Source organism: Hemiscyllium ocellatum, chromosome 12 (genome assembly GCF_020745735.1).
Source record: "Hemiscyllium ocellatum isolate sHemOce1 chromosome 12, sHemOce1.pat.X.cur, whole genome shotgun sequence".
NCBI lineage: Eukaryota > Metazoa > Chordata > Chondrichthyes > Orectolobiformes > Hemiscylliidae > Hemiscyllium > Hemiscyllium ocellatum.
The window spans coordinates 45274309-45291666 of NC_083412.1; positions in this window are offsets into that span (position 1 = coordinate 45274309).

Here is a 17358-nt window from a genome sequence, read left to right on the forward strand (position 1 = left end):
AAAAATTGGTTAAAGTCAGTGGATATTGCAAAAGAATCTGACAACATTCCATCAGTAGTATTGAAGACTTGTGCATACAGAAAGAATCACTTCCTCAGTTAACCTGCGCAAGTACAGTTTTAACACTGACAGCTACTCTGGGGAAAATTCCCAAGATATGTCCTGTGCACATAAAGCAGAACAAATCCATTTTGACAAAATTCCTTCTGTCAGTCTACTCTTGATGATTAGCAAAGTGACGAGAGGTCTCGACAGCCATGATATAACCTGCAGTAGCAGTATAATCTGCTCACTGACACTCAATTTGGATTCCCCAGATAATTCAGCTCCTGACTAATTATAATCTTGATCCAAGCATGAAAAAGAACTGACTTCCAAAGGAAAGGTGAGAGTTATTGCCCTTGCATCAAGGCTGCCTTTCACCAACTATGGCATTGAGGAGTGCTGGAAAAAAGTAAATCTGTAGGAAATAAGGGGAAACCTCTCCAATGATTGGAATGTTACCTAATTCAAAGAAAGGAGGAGGTCAACCAAGTTCAGCTCTAGAGCATCATTGCAAGACTTCACAGACTAATTTACGAGATCGAGTCACCTTCAGCTTCTTTATCAAAATATTTCAATCCATCTGATAATTGTACAATGTTTACTAAGGTTTATAGCTCCTCAGATACTCACATAGTCTGTACCAATATTCGACAAAATCTGGATAATGTTCAGGCTGGATTTGTTAAGTGACAATCAGCAAGTACGACAGAAAAGTACCAGGAGTTGACTATCTCCAACAACAGAGAACGTAATCATCTTCCCTCAACATTCAATCAGATTACTCTTGCTGAATACCCATCATTAACATAGTTTCTTGATTCAAAGATCAGAAAATAGAATCAAAATTAATAGAGATTTTATAAAAAAAAAGGATGCAGAAAGCATTGGTAGGAGAAGTTAATGAAATTCCTGACAGCAGCCAGATTGCAGAGCAGAATATTCTTTAAGAAATAAGAGGATCTTGCAATAAAGGCAATGCAATAATTATGGATGGGTTCAATTTCATGAAAAATCAACTTGCAGAATTTATTTCTTGGTTAGTTCATGAAATGCATTCAAGATAGTTTACTAGAGTAATATGGCATGTAATCAAAAATAAAGGAAATTATCTTTCTTCCTGTGATGAGAATGAATCAATTTGTAAAGGACATTTATCTTTTGGGAAGTGTGATCAAAATATGGTAACAATTGACATTGTCTCTACAAATGGCATTCATAATTCCAAAACTAGAATAAAGTTTTTTTTATACAGCCAAATACATCAGTTTGAGAGGAGAATTGGCTCAGGTAATTAAAAAGTAAATAAGTAGTAGTGAAGCATTAAAGAAGTATTTTATAATTCTCATGACGAGTAAAATTTCCATCAGAAAAGTGACTCATCTAGGACTGAGGAGATAAAAAATAATATTAGATAAACAGAAGGGGTTGATAATATTATCAATAAGAATAATAAGACAGTTAATGAGAAACATTTCAGAAAACAGCAAAAGATGTCAAAATAAAACTGTTTTAGAATGAATAAATTAACCAGAACTATATAAAAAAAGAGGATTATGAGAGTTACTACAATTGTGCAAAAAAGAGAGTTGCCATATCACATCATCACACATCACTTTGTTCACGGAACTCCTGCATTTTCCAATCAATTGGATGTTGATTTTAATGACATTTGAATTAGAAGGTCAGAACAACTAAAAATGTAGTTTCTCTCTGAACAGGTAGGACCAGACATGCTGAGTTCCTCCACCTTTTAGATATGTATTTGAGATTGCCCTTGCAGTATTGTCTTCTTATAAAATAAGGATTTGGATATGCTGGTGTTGGACTGGGGTGTACAAAGTTAAAAATCACACAAACCAGGTTATAGTCCAACAGGTTTAAATAGAAACACTAGCTTTTGCAGTGCTGTTCCTTCAGGTGGTTGTGGAGTACATGATTGTAAGACACAGAATTTACAGCAAATGTTTACAGTCTGATGTAACTGAAATTGCACAGTGAAAATTACCTTGATTGTTTATTAAGTCTCTGATCTGTTAGAATGACATGTTAATTTCTCTTCTTTCAAATGTAAATCGCAAAACTTTTTTTAAAAAGTTACATTCTCAAGTGAACTTTAACAATTGGTGATAGCCCAGGTAATGTATTGGGTATTAGTACCTCTGTGTGCTGCTGTCTGTGCCTTAATGTTCAGACTGATTCTAATTTAAAAGCTAGTGCTTCCAATTAAACCTGTTGGACTATAACCTGGCGTTGTGCGATTTTTGACTTTATAAAATAGGGATTTGTTTTGTAACAGTCATTTTACTGTAATCTTGTTTATAGATGTGTAAAATATAAAGATTAAATCACTGCTGTGAGCTAATAGACATTAGTTCTATAAAAGATGAGCCTGGAAATTAACGTGAGTGATTTTATCATATGTGTGCACAACATGTTCATCACAATTTAATTTTTTTCACCATTTTAATCAAGGTATTAGTCCATTTAATGTTGTAATGTTAGGCCTTCTGTTAAATTCTATCATCAGTAATCATTATTTTAATGTAGATTTATTTGACATAAAAGCTTTCAATGAATTTCAGTGGATAGCTTAATGCAATATCTTTGATTACTTTACCTTGAAGATACATCATAGTTAAAAGATACATTAGATGGTAAACTGGAAGCTGAATATTTGATATAATATGCAGTGTTACTTGAGTGTCCAATATTCTGGTATAAAGTTTCTAGATTTGTTTTTGCAATGGATTGTCAAAGTATGTATGACAAAACAATAGTCGATTCTCCTAGTTTCGGACAATTAAATATTAACATGGAATATTGTTAACCTAATTCAGATTTTAATGACATTTTAAGAAATGGACATTCTAATTCACTGCTAGGTCGGATAAAAATTAAACATAAACTAACAAAGCACAACCACAAATAGACAAAAAATGATGGAAAACTGAAACAGGAGTAGAATATACTAGAACTATTCAGAAGACCAAACTGCACCTGTAGAAAGAGAAATAGACAAGTTAATAGTTCAGTTATCAGAATTTTGAAATAAACACGAGATGAAAATGTTCTTTAAATAATGAAACACCAGGGGAAATCAAAAAACGCACAAAAAGTACAGTGAATACCCAAGTGATTTCATAGGGAATGATCAAAGAGTCTTTAAAGTCAGACAGTGGGAACACTTGCAAAATGTATGTGGTGCTGGATGAGCGCAGCAGGGCAGGCAGCATCTGAGGAGCAAGGAAATCACCGTTTTGGGCAAAAGCCCTTCATCATTCTTCCTGATGAAGGGCTTTTGCCCAAAACATCGATTTTCCTGCTCCTTGGATGCTGCCTGACCACTGTGCTTTTCCAGCACCACTCTAATCTGGACTCTGATTTCCAGCATCTGCAGTCCCCACTTCTGCCTATGCAAAATATATGAACAGCTGAGACTTTGTGTGTAGAAAGTAAGAGCTAAAGTTGAAATGGAATAAAAAGCAATCTGTTATGGATACTAGAAATGTGAAGGAACACAAAACAATCCAGAAACATTGAAGGAAGGTTAAAAATTAGAACAGAATCCAATGGCATGGAAAGTAGGAAGGAATGTCATCTGAAATCTGCAATGGAGAGGAGAATTCCTATTTTCAACACTACTTACAATTTGTTGGAATAGGGGAAAAAAAAGAAGTAATCTTTTCATTATGATACTTCATTTTTTTCTTAGGGGGGAGGTGTTATGAAGGTGTAGGTGTGTACTGTACCTTTAAGAGAGAGACGAAGCTCGCAAAGACTGACTGAAAGCACAATGTCCTGGACAAGGTAAAACTGAAATGCTTGGTTGAAATAAATGACTAAAGTTGTGTTGACACGGAACAAAAACAAATTTAAGTTCAGCCAATCAGTTTAAATTATGCCCCAGATACCAAAATCCAATCAATTTTGATGATATTAAAAACAATGAAATGATCTAATGTTTTGGGGTATAAAACTGGAGATTTTGAACAGCAATGGGGTCAACTGCCCACAAAACCATTAAGTATAGACAGCAAGCCGAATAGCTCTCTGATAGGTACCCGTTAATACGAGGGACCTGTGAAGCAGAATACCAAAGAAAAGACGACAGAGGAAAATCTACAGAGGAAGATACAAAGAGAAGATTCGACAGCTGGCTAGTTTTGAAATTTATTTTTTTTTGTAAATCGTAACTGGAATTAATATTGGAATAGTATTGTAGAGTGGGAGGTAAAACATAGGTTTAAAAGAAAGGAGTTGTTGGTTGTAATGTTCTCTGTTGGACTTAGAGAATGAAATTGTTCATTTTTACTCGAAATAGTGTCCACTGGGATAGTTCATTGTCTCTCAAACTTTAATAGATTACAGCACAAGATGAGCTTCTCTGTGTGTCAGGTTTAAGTTAGTAGTGGGGTTGACCCTGTGTCATAACATCTCTAAAATGGAATTGTGTTGAGATTCAGACAAAATTTATTTGGTGCTGCAGCAGTATTGTCAATTTAATTGGTCTGCTTAACACAATATCTATTCTAGCCTCTTTGGTACGACTGCTAATAAGTAAGCTGAGTACAACATTCTGCTTTTAAATAATGACTAGTGTTCCCATATTGTGTTTACATAGTATTTTTGAATTCATGTAGAAGACATAAAGCGGCAGCTTCTTAAATTTATTGACCTGAATTGATTGCTGCCTAAAATATTTTCAAGGTATGAGCTTTTGCCATCTGCCCGAATATTTCTCCATGTAACTTTGTGTCAACTATTATTTAATACTTCTATAAGTTCTTTAGGATGTTTTACTGTGTTAGAAATGAGTTGAAGTGAAAAATATGAATTACAGGTAGTTCTCAGATAATGCAGGTTCCAGCAGCTTGATTTGCTTATAACATCTCTGAGGAATTAAGGAGTGACAGTTTTGAGTATGCTTCTCTCTGTTGGCAAAAGTGCAATTCCAGTGATGATTGTTTTGCGCAGTTCATTATGCACATGTGCCTGTGTCAGCGCTGAAATCTCCATGCCGTTCTGCGCATGCGCCAATGTCAGCTGCCAAAAGATCAACTTCCTGTGAGTGGTACTGCACAGAAAACAGCTTTCTGAGAGAGATACATTGAGCTTCCTGTGAAAGGTACACTACTGCGAGATTATTCCTTTTTTTTGAAAAAAATGGAAGGGCATAGTGACAAGAATGTTAGCAAGAGGCATCCTGGTGGTAAAAGTGTGGGTAGTGAACATAAAAGAAAAGCTATAACACTGGAGTAGAAGCTTGATATTATAAAGAGTTTTGAGCATGAGAGAATATGTGATAAAGCTCACCTAACAGGAATGAGGGAGTGTACATTATGCACAATGATGACCAGGAGAAAGTGAGGTCTATAGATGCGGAGATCAGTATCAAAAAATGTGGCACTGGAAAAGCACAACATCCAAGGAGCAGGAAAATCAACATTTCAGGCATAAGCCCTTCATCTGGAATTGGAGGTGGGAGGGACAGTTCAAGAGGACAGTGCCAAGTTGGAAGGTTGGATGCAGAATGAGGTTGGAGGGGGAGGGGGGTGGTTGGTGGGGGAGATGAGGAAACTAACAAAGTCGATGTTGATGCCATGTACTTAGAGGGTCCTGAAGTGGAAGATGAGGCATTCTTCCTCCAGGCATCAGGTGGCTAGGATTTGGCAGCGAAGGAGGTCCAGGATTTGCATGTCCTTGGCAGATTGGGAGGGGAGTTGAAGTGTTCGGCCACAGGGTGGTGTGGTTGTTTGGTATGTGTGTCCCAGAGATGTTCTGTAAAATGTTCCTCAAGTTCATGTCCTCTCTCCCCAATGTAGAGGAGACCACATCAAGAGCAACGGACACAGTAGTTGAGGTGTTTGGATGTGCAGGAAAATCTCTGCTGGATGTGGAAAGATCCTTTGGAGACTAGTTTGGAGGTGAGGGGGAGGTGTGGGCACAAGTTTTACACCTCCTGCAGTAGCAAGGGAAGGTGCCAGGAGTGGAGGGTGGGTTGGTGGGATATGTGGATGGCCATGATGAATCTCTGTCCCTGCATTAACAATACTTTTTGTTAAATTAAATTAAATTAGAAGTTCTGTGTTAAATTCACTTTTGTTTCAATGATACACGTGACATATATTTTCATTCAGGCTGTGTTATACTTTGTGTTAGACTTTTGGGTGCTTTTTTGAGCAATCGTAGCTGTTATTGTTTGCTGGTCTGCCTCTTTTCCGATGGGCCCTATTACTTATATTAAGCGATTTTTGATGGATCGAGGTTTTGCTGGAATGCAACTGCAGTCTTACAGTAGAATTATCTGTATTAAGAATAAATTATACAAGACTTTCTCATAAATGAATTTATAATGATGCACTTGTTATCTGCACACTGTAAAATTGCATGGTAAAACTTGATAACACCATAGGAACGTGAGATCTCGGAGCAGAATTAGGCCACTTAGCCCATTGAATCTGCTCCGCCATTCAATCGTGACAGATACATTTCTCAAACCCTTTCTCTTGCCTTCTACCTGGAATCTTTGATCCTCTGATGAATCAAGAACCTATTGATCTCTGTCTTAAAGACCCTCACTCTTGTCCTATTAATATGTTATTGTTAAATAAAAAAATTGTAAGCTGAAAATATTTATTTCAACATGAAATAAGCATCTAAAGCATAATGTTATAAATTCAAATTTGATGGATGTATTGAATTTGAAATCTGTGCAGTTAAAATTAACTTGGAGCAGTTTTCAATATATCAAAGTAAGATAGCAGAGGAAATAGAATTTAGTTTGTAGAAGCTGGTAATTTTCTTTGCAGGGGTCTATATATCACTTTTTTTTCTGTAACAAAAATCATTAATAATAAAGTGCATTATGTACTTCAGGTAATTGTTCCCAACTTTTGCATTATAGTGAACATGAAGTGCTGAATTTTCATTGTGCAGGGAAGGTGGGACCAGAGGCAACTTCTGATGTAGTGACTTTGCTGTATGCCCTGTTAAGGAAATACAGTCGCCATAGGGGACTACCTCCAGAGGGTCAGCAGCTGACTGTTCTTATCAAATAATAGTATTTTGTCTCTATCATTGAATTTCCTCAGTTGCAAGGGGTTATTGACTGTTTGCTTGGATGTTCCCTGATGATTATATTGGATAGTTCTTCCAACTTTGACACAAGTCTCCAGTTGTTTGTAGAATGACTGAAAGGGGCTGGATTTGTCATTGTTAATCCAAGCTGGTGTCCATTTGGTTCATCCCTTTCTTTAGACTTCATCATGGTTTAATATAACTGAGTCACATTATCATCATCATCAACAGCATTTCAATGGATTGGAGCTACATGTGGGCCAGATCCACAAGGACAGCAGATTTCCTTCCATAGATGACATATGTAAACTTGATATGGATGTACAATAATTGACAGTGCTTTTATAGATGTTATTGGAATAGCTTTTGTTTTTAGATATATGAATTGTGTTTAAAATTATTGTTTGGATTTGAATCCATGTCCTTAGAGCATTGGATTACCAGTCCAGTGACATTAACATTATGCTACATGTACCATGAATTGGAGATAACAATATGACATGTTCTTCAGAAGCAGCTTCCACGAGTTGCAACCCCTTTAGCTGAGGTTGGTGTCAACTCAAATTGGTTTGCATGCTTATGGCTGTGATTTCTATCCTGTGTGTTGTGAAATCACTGCAGGTTCTGTTACCATCTTTACTATATGCATTAATACAGGGGAAGACTCTGTCACTGGGCTTTGCCACCTAAATGGTACCTCAGTCAAAAGGACAAAGAAAATGTTTGACAGTGATCCTGCCTATGATGTTTGTTTGCCAGGACTTATACATTTAATGGTAAGGTCCTAGGGAGTGTTGCTGAACAAAGAGACCTTGGAGTGCAGGTTCATAGCTCCTTGAAAGTGGAGTTGTAGGTGGATAGGATTGTGAAGAAGGTGTTTGGTATGCTTTCTTTTATTGGTAAGAGTATTGAGTACAGGAGTTGGAAGGTCATGTTGCGGCTGTACAGGACATTGGTTAGGCCACTGTTGGAATATTGCGTGCAAATCTGGTCTCCTTCCTATCGGAAAGATGTTGTGAAACTTGAAAGTATTCAGAAAAGATTTACAAGGATGTTGCCAGGAATGGAGGATTTGAGATATAGGGAGAGGCTGAACAGGCTGGAGATGTTTTGTCTGGAGTGTCGGAGGTTGAGGGGTGGCCTTATAGAGGTTTGCAACCTCATGAGGGCCATGGATAGGATAAATAGACAAAATCTCTTTCATGGGGTGAGGGAGTCCAGAGTTAGAAGGCATAGGTTTAGAGTGAGAGGGGAAAGATGTAAAAGAGACCTAAGTGGCAACTTTTTCAGACAGAGGGTGGTACATGCATGGAATGAAGTGCCAGAGGAAGTGGTGGAGGCTAGTACAATTGCAACAATAAAAAGGCATTTGGATGGGTAATGGTTTGGGTGCTGGCAGGTGGGACGAGATTGGGTTGGGATATCTGGTTGGCATGGAAGCACCTGTTTCCATGTTGTGCATCTCTATGACTCTATGACAACTGTGCAAGCTCTTTTTATGGTTTGTTTGTAAGTCAGAGTGAATCACAAGCTCAGAATGACTAGCAGCCTCTTCAGGCTTCTTTACACCATTCGTACCATTGACCAGTCGGTACACTATTACTGCAACCATTCTGCATGATGGCTGTGAATAGATCTCCACATGCATTCATGTGTACTGTGCCTGAGTAAAATTGGAACACATGAATGGGCTCACCATTAGCTGCCCATGATTCTACTTCCTGAGGTAATAGCATAATTTAGGCATTTATCGCTTGTTGCTGCCTCAGCCATGTGTGGAGACAAAAAAACTGCAGATGCTGGAATCCAAAGTAGACAGGCCAGAGGCTGGAAGAACACAGCAAACGAGATAGCATCACGAGGTGGAGAAGTCGACGTTTCAGGACTGGGGGTGGGTGTAGAGAGAGCTGCAGATATAGGGGGTGGTGGGTTCAGGGTGGTGAAGTGGGAATAGGTGAAGACAGACAGAAGGTACGACCTGGTTGGTCAGTGGGAGTAATGAATTCAACAGGTGGCGGGGAGGAGTGGAAGGGAGGGGTGTGGTCTTCTCTACATCAGGGAGACAAACATAAACGTTGGGATTAAATTTTGCAGGGGCCAACCGGACCCCCCCCCGGTCACCGCCATAATTTTAATTCCCCTTCTCAATTTCTTTCTGACGTGACCATTCTTGGCCTCCTCCATTGCCACGATGAACCAAACTGCAAATTGGAAGAACAACACCTCATCTTCTGCCTGGGCAGCGTACAGCCCAGAGGGCACAACATTGAGTTCTCCAATTTCAAATAACCTCCCTTTCCATATCCTAACTCTCTTCCACTCCTCCCAGCCACCTCCGGATTCATTCCTTCCATTGACCAACCAGTTCATACCCTCTGCCTGTCTTCACCTATCCCCAATTCACAACCCTGTGCCACCTCCCCCTTATCTTCACGTGTGTGACTCCGGAGGCTGGGTATCCCTGTCTGTTTGAGTCTGGTTGTGTCATTCGTTCCTCCACTAAGTAACTAGTTGTTGCTACCTTTGCATGCATCTCCTCTTCCTGCTCATTGTGCCAACCAAAATAATCTTACTCAAAGCTCCACCAAGGCTAATGTATCTCTGCTGCTGGAAGGTAAGCTTGTCTGATGTGACATTGCTCCCTCTATAAATTTCTTCTCTGAAGCCGACATTGATGCCGAATTCATATGCTGAGACTCATCATCTACAGATTGACTTGTGAGAAACAAAATAATGTTCCTGATACTAAAGATGTTGTTAAAAAAATACATAAACATGATGTAGACAATTGGAGATCTGTTAAAGAAGAGAAAATAAATATTAGAATATTTTCCAAAAAGATTGGTTCAAATAATTGAATTAATTTAGCTGATTACTAAGAAGCATGTCATTCCTAATAATCCATTTGTTAAAACTCCTTGAACATTTAATTAATTGGTAGATACAAGTCAAGTGATGGATACTTTGGGTTTAGTTGACGATTCTGCGGTGGATTTCTCACACTGGGCTACAATGTTTGCAGGTTAATGGATAAAACATTTCAGACAAATAGTGAACATTGTGTCCAAAAATGAAACTACGATTACGTTCTGTGACCTTTTCTGTTCCCAATACCATAAACAGTGTCAATAAATAAATTAGATGTGCCATATTTAATTCATTCTCTGACAAGTATGGAAGACAACAATTTTTTTGGCTTGAATAATTTAGCAAGTTTGCAAGCTAAGATTCTGAAATTTACTTTAATTTTGTATCATAGTTCCTATGAGGCTAAATTGACACGATATACAAATACAAACAGCTGGTATTATTTGAAGTTTCAAGAACAAAGCCTGAAGAAGGTTAGTCTTCACAAAGTAGTGACGGGAAGTTTTCATGTCATCGAAATCATGTATAATAGATTTGTAAAGATGGAAGTAGAAGCTTTTTATGCAAAGTCAGAAGTAAATAATTGGCAGAAATAATTACTAAAGCAATCAAAATATAAATTTTATCAAAGAAATTACAATCATTATAAGCAGCCATCCTGGACCACAGTCTACAACTTCAACACATGAATACTGATTTAGTTGAAAAGTTCAAAAATGAATTAAATCTCTTGTCTATTCAGGGAAGAGTAAAGGGGTTTAGTTTAAATAGGAAAAATACAAGTATGAATAATAATAATAATAATACAAAGAGCAAATGTTTATCCTTTTCTCATTCCAGATCATGTCCCAGTAAAATATAGGGCAACTGTTGTGTGATGCTGTCTCAACTCAACTTTGATGTGATAATTTAATAATTCATCATTTTGGGTTTCATGTTTTAGCCTAATATAAGTGCCGAATGTGAACTGAAGCACTATAAAATGGGGAAAGATACTGGAAAGGATGTGTCATTTTACCATTAGTTTCCTTTGATCTCTTCTTTCTTTGAAGTTTTTTTTTCATAACTGAATGTATTCGATATTAGCCAGCCTTTATGTATTACGGCTTGATAGGACTAAGAAATTTCAGTTCCATCTCATTATTATAATCAGACAGCTACAATGGCATCAAAAAATCAGAACAAGATAGAAACACATTGGCTTAAATCATTTTACAAACTTCATACCTGCTGTCCAAAACTGTTTTATGATGAAAAACAAAAATTAAGTTTTGTATTTCTGCACAATAATATTGAAAATGGAACAAGATGAGGGAAGTTAGGAAATGTGGATTATGTAACACCAACTTTGAGGTTGAGGAATATGTAACTTGAAAAAAGAAAATAATTTATGGTATGTATAAATAATTAAGTCTTAATGTCGAATGATTTATCAGTAAGTTTGCAGATGATATTGAAATTGATGGGTTGGTAAATGGTGAAGAGGTCCTTGTATGTGTTTGTCATAGAGTTGAGACCTGTCTTGTCCATGCTCTGGTTCTTTCAGTTGTACTAACAGTATTAAGGCCACCATGGCCAAATGTAATTTGGAGGTGCTGATGTTGGACTGGGGTGGACAAAGTTAAAAATCACTCAGCACCAGGTTATAGTCCAACAGTTTAATTAGAAGCACTAGCTTTGGGAGTGCTGCTCCTTCACCACCTGATGAAGGAGCAGCACTCCAAAAGCTAGTGCTTCCAAATGAATCTATTGGACTATAACCTGTTGTTGTGTGATTTTTAACTGTGGCCAAATGTCATTTTGATCTCTCTACTGTAACCAACCATTCCATCTCCTCAGGGTACAGAGTTGGTTAAATGTTTTCACTCCGGTCGAGATGCAGTTTGTGCAACTCCACCAATTGCTTTTCTTTCTCTATCAGTAGTTAAAACGTAGAAACTAATATGTATTAGAAATGTAGACACATGACAAGATTTTTTTTGGCTGGCTTGAAGAGGAAGAAATGGTAAATGCTATGCTAAATTTGATGAGATTAAGAAATTCTTGCAGTGCGTGAAGCTGGTGTACTCATTGAATAATGAGCATTGATTGTGGTCAACCATTCCATCTCCTCTGGGTTGGCTAAATGTTTCCAGTCCTGTTGATATCCAATTTGTGCAACTTCATCAGTTGCATTTCTTCCTCTAAAAGAATTTAAAATATAGAAACCAAAATGTATTAGAAATATAGCCACATGGCAAGATTTTTTTTCGGCTGGATTGAAGAGGGAGAAATAGTAAATGCTTTGCTAAATTTAATGAGATTTTAAAAATGTTGCAGTGCATGAAGCTGGTGCACTCATTGAAAAATGAACAGCCATCATTAGATATCAATAACATGGCTTGTGGAAGCATGTCAACACAGCAAACTAATCAGCAGACTTATCAGAAAAGTTACAAAGATTTTTCAAAAGTCATAGAACATAGAACATTACAGCACAGTACAGGCCCTTCGGCCCTCAATGTTGTGCTGACCTGTCATACCAATCTGAAGCCCATCTAACCCACACTATTCCATATACGTCCATATGCTTGTCCAATGACGACTTAAATTTACTTAAAGTTGGCGAATCTAGTACCGTTGCAGGCAAAGCATTCCATACGCTCTGAGTAAAGAAACTACCTCTGACATCTGTCCTATATCTATCACCCCTCAATTTAAATCTATACCTCCTTGTGCTCGCCATCACCATTCTTGGAAAAAGGGTCTCCCTGTCCACCCTCTAATTATCTTATATGTCTCTATCAAGTTACCCCTCAACCTTCTCTCTAACGAAAACAGCTTCAAGTCCCTCAGCCTTTCCCCGTAAGACCTTCCCTCCATACCAGGCTACATCCTAGTAAATCTCCTCTGCACCCTTTCCAAAGCTTCCACATCCTTCTTATAATGCAGTGACCAGAACTGTACACAATACTCCAAGTGCAGCCGCACTAGAGTTTTGAACAGCTGTAGCATAACCTCATGGTTCCGGAACTCGATCCCTCTATTAATAAAAGCTAAAACACTGTATGCCTTCTTAACAATCTTGTCAATCTGGGTGGCTTTGATTGTAGACAATTGAGAGCAACGTAGGTTTTAAAATTGGTATTGCAGTCTCCTCAAAAATGTCTGTGTTTAAAAGTATAAGCATTATATAGAAATAGAAAATGACTTATTAAATGGCATCTCCTTTGTGCTGTATATGGAAGATATGATCCTTTTACTGCTTCAGAGTATTAACACAGATGTGGAACAAAAACATAAAATATTTCTGACATTATAATATTGTTTGCTTTTGAGTAGAAAATTAACCAACTCAATTAATATGTTGAAAAATGTTTCCCCTAGTTATTTGATATTATGTAGCCAAACAAACAAACATTAACATGCATTGGCGACTGTCGAAGCAGTTCTATCATCATTCAGAGGGTTGCAGGCTTTCATGGTTTCTCCTTTCAATTAGAAGTACCTGATCAACGCCTTTATCTAACCAAATGATCTGAATCAGGATTTGTTGTTCATAGAGTTATGGCCCTTAATGTTGGCCCTACCATTGTTTAAGATCATTCTTCAGGGGATAATTGAATTTTACCATTACATTGCCTCAGACAATCTATTATATTGCAGTTGTCAGTGTCTGGTGTTTTCCTTTGGGAAGAAGATTGAAAGGAAAACAATGGCAAACTTGAAATTGTCTAACAACCAAAACAAAATATTAAACTATGAAGAAATAGATCACTTATTCATAAAAGGTAAAATGTAGAATGCATCTCTTCTTCAGCCATCAGTAACAGGATAAATGCTGACACAAAAATTCTTATTACTCATCTGAATTTTGCAAGGTCTACAAAACTTTAAATAATGCATTATGAGAATGCTGGTTCTCTGCATTATCAGATGCTATCAGTCAACCTTATCTTGCCCACAAACCAGCACAAGAATGTGCTTCAGTGAATCAAACTATGAATCACACCTCTTGCATCAAGTGTAAGTAAAACTTGGTGCTGATCAAATTGATCTGACTCAAGGTTCATACTGACTTTGCAAATGATGGCAATTGCAAAAATCTATTGGTGCTTTCATGAACCAGCTTAAATTTTCCCTTCCAAGTCAACAAAATTGTGTAATTTGAGTTTCATCATCAATCAAGTGACTTGATGAGCTTTGTCACAAGAACCTACAATGGACTAGCTACAGATTTTAGAGTTAATCAATTAGTTTAGTACATGGGCCTTTGTGTCAAAATAATACTTGCCTACTTGGCAAGTAAGGTCATGCCTCTTGTGATTAATATCTGTGAGTTAAAATTTAGAACAGTGCAGCTGTATCATGCTTAAATTATTCTTTTAAAATTACATGAACTTTGTTGTGGTTCTGTTCGCCGAGCTGGGAGTTTTTGTTGCAAACGTTTCATCCCCTTTCTAGGTGACATCCTCAGTGCTTGGGAGTCTCCTGTGAACTTTCATGCTTAACTTCTGATGAGTAAGAAAGTAAGAATGTTCTCATTACGAGAAACATCCTGTGAAATGAAAGTGTTATTTTACTCAGTGATGTTTGATGCTCAAAAGACATTTTCTGTTTTTGTTAGGGACATGAGTCATTTGCTATTGTACTTGCAACAATTTCTAGTTAAGAGGATACAGTAAGTACAGAAATTTGCTTTGAAATTTTCACTTAGTGCACTGGGGAAGAAAAGAGAGGATTTTTCAGGGAGCAATTTTGTGTGAGATGTGAGGAGAAAGAAGAAAAATCAATTAAAAGGAGAGTCGAGCAAATTACAACAAACTAAAATTCTCCACTTGGTGAGGTAGAATGCAGTCAAAATGAAGCTGAGGGGTGACCTTATAGATAGGGCAAATAGGCATGGTCTTTTCCCCAAGATGGGTGAGTTCAAAACTAGACAACATAGGCTGAAGGTGAGAGGGGAAAGATTTCAAAGGCACCTATGGGGCAACTTTTTCATGGAGAAGGTGGTACATGCATGGAATGAGCTGCCAGAAGAAGTGGTGGAAGCTGGTACAATTGTAACATTTAAAAAGCATTTGGATGCTTACATGAATAGAAAGGGTTTGGAGAGATATGGGCCAAATGCTGGCAAATGGGGCTAGATTTATTTAGGATATTTGGTTAGCATAGACAAGTTGGACCAAAGTAACTGTTTTCATGCTGTAATCATCTCTGTGATTCTATGACTGTTAAGTAAAACTGTGCAGGACAGAGCAGCCTGAGTTTTTGGAACCTGCCTTAGTTGTTTAAACATCAACCTCCCTCCACCTTTGGAGTGCCTTGGACAGAAGTGTTCATTAGATGTACTTAGCATTACATTAAATCTTCAAGGTTTCTCAAGGATTACCGCTCAAACCTCTGAGATCCATGATTAGGAACCACAAGGACATCAAAAGCATAAGAACACAATCAACTTGATATTCCTTACAAGCCTCATACTTTTCTTTTTTTCATTGTTGTTATGTCAATATCCTGGAACTTTCTATCCAAAAAGCATAGTGGGAGAACCTCACCACATGATCGTCAGTGATCAAGATCACTACTTTGAAGGCACCTTGGTGTGAGCAATTAATATTAACATTTTGAGCAAACCTACATCTGGAGAATGAAGCTATCAATTCGGAGAAAGACACTCTTTAGTCTGCCCAAAGCTTGGCCTCCTTTTAGTGCAAAACATTGTCCTCAATTGAGTTTTATAGACTGGCATTTTCCAAGGTCCATAAGACAATATGTTATAGAAGCAGAATGAGGCAATTCAGTCCATTGAGTCTGCTCCACTATTAAATCATGACAGATTTGGGTTCTGAACCCCTTTCTCCTGTCATTTACCATTAACTCTTGATTCCCTTCTCAAATAAGAACTAATGCATCTCTGTCTTTCGTACACTTAAATTATTTAGCTTCCACAGCACACTGTGACATTGAGCTCCACAAAATGGAACATTGTGCATAAAACATCATGCTGCATCAAACTTTCTGTAATTTTCTACTTGTTTTCTTTTTGTCTTGAAATTGTATACCTGATACAGAATGTATTTTGGAAATATTATGCCTTTTACAAATCTATTGAGTTAACATGCTGTATGGGGAAGTTGAATTTTTGCAGTGTACTTGTACAAATTTAATGAGTTTGAATTTTTGGAGAAAAATAAACAGTAAACAGTAAAAAGCAGTTGGTGAAGAAAACCCAATATAATTTATGATAAGTCAAGGGTTTTTAAGAAATAGGAATATGAGTTGGCCTTCAAAGTCCTTTGAAATACATTCATAGTTGATCTAATCATTTGTGACCTTAATTGTATTTTCCTTTCTGACTCCCGTAATCTTTGACTTGTTGATCAACAATCTGTCTAACCCAACCTCAAATACATTCAGTGACCCAGCCTCTGCTGTGGAAGAGAAATGAAAGAATAATGGCCCTTGGTAGAAGGAAATCTTTCTCTATCATGTTTCTTACCAGTAATTTATTTTTAATCTATGTCCATGCTATACACCCAACTGTACACTCAACCGGTCCATCCTTTCTTTATAAAAACAAATCCATCCTTAGAATCACCACAATTACAAAAGACAGAAGAACAAAATTAGGCTACTTGGCCCATTGATTCTGTTTCTCCATTCAGTGAGTTTGATGTCTGATCTGATAATTCTCAGTTCCACTTTCCTGCCTTTTATCCATAGTCCTTGATTCCATTACAGATTTTAAAATGTCTATCTCAGCTTTAAATATACTTAACATTCCAGACTGTACAGTTCGCTCTAATATAGAATTCCAGAGGCTCACTACCCCCTTAGAGGAAAAACAAAAAATGCCTCTTTATCTTTGAATTAACTGAATGACCCTTTGCTCTGAGATTATGCTTTCTGGTCTGAGACATTCCCACAAGTGGAAACAAATCCTCCACATCTACCCTATCAAGCCTCCTAAGGACCTTCAATAAGATCACCTCATTCTTCTAAACTCCAATGAGCATAGGTCCAATCTACTCAACCTGTACTAATGCGTAGGACCATCCTAGAGAACCTCGACAGAACTACCTCCCATGCTGGTATATCTTTCCTTAGCTAAGGGAACCAAAACTGTTCACGGTATTCTAGGTGTGATCTAACGAGTGTCTTGTAACTTTCTTCTGTCCAAGTCATTATGAAATGCAAATAAATGAACAAAATCAATTAATCAATCAATAACTCCTTCCCCCAACTCCCCAAACTCTGCTCATAACCTGATGGAAAACATATCATTTGCTTGGATGAGTGCAACTTGATTAACACTGAAAAAGCTTGACACTTTCTAGAACAAGGAGAAAGTGAGGACTGCAGATACTGGAGATCAGAGTCAATAGT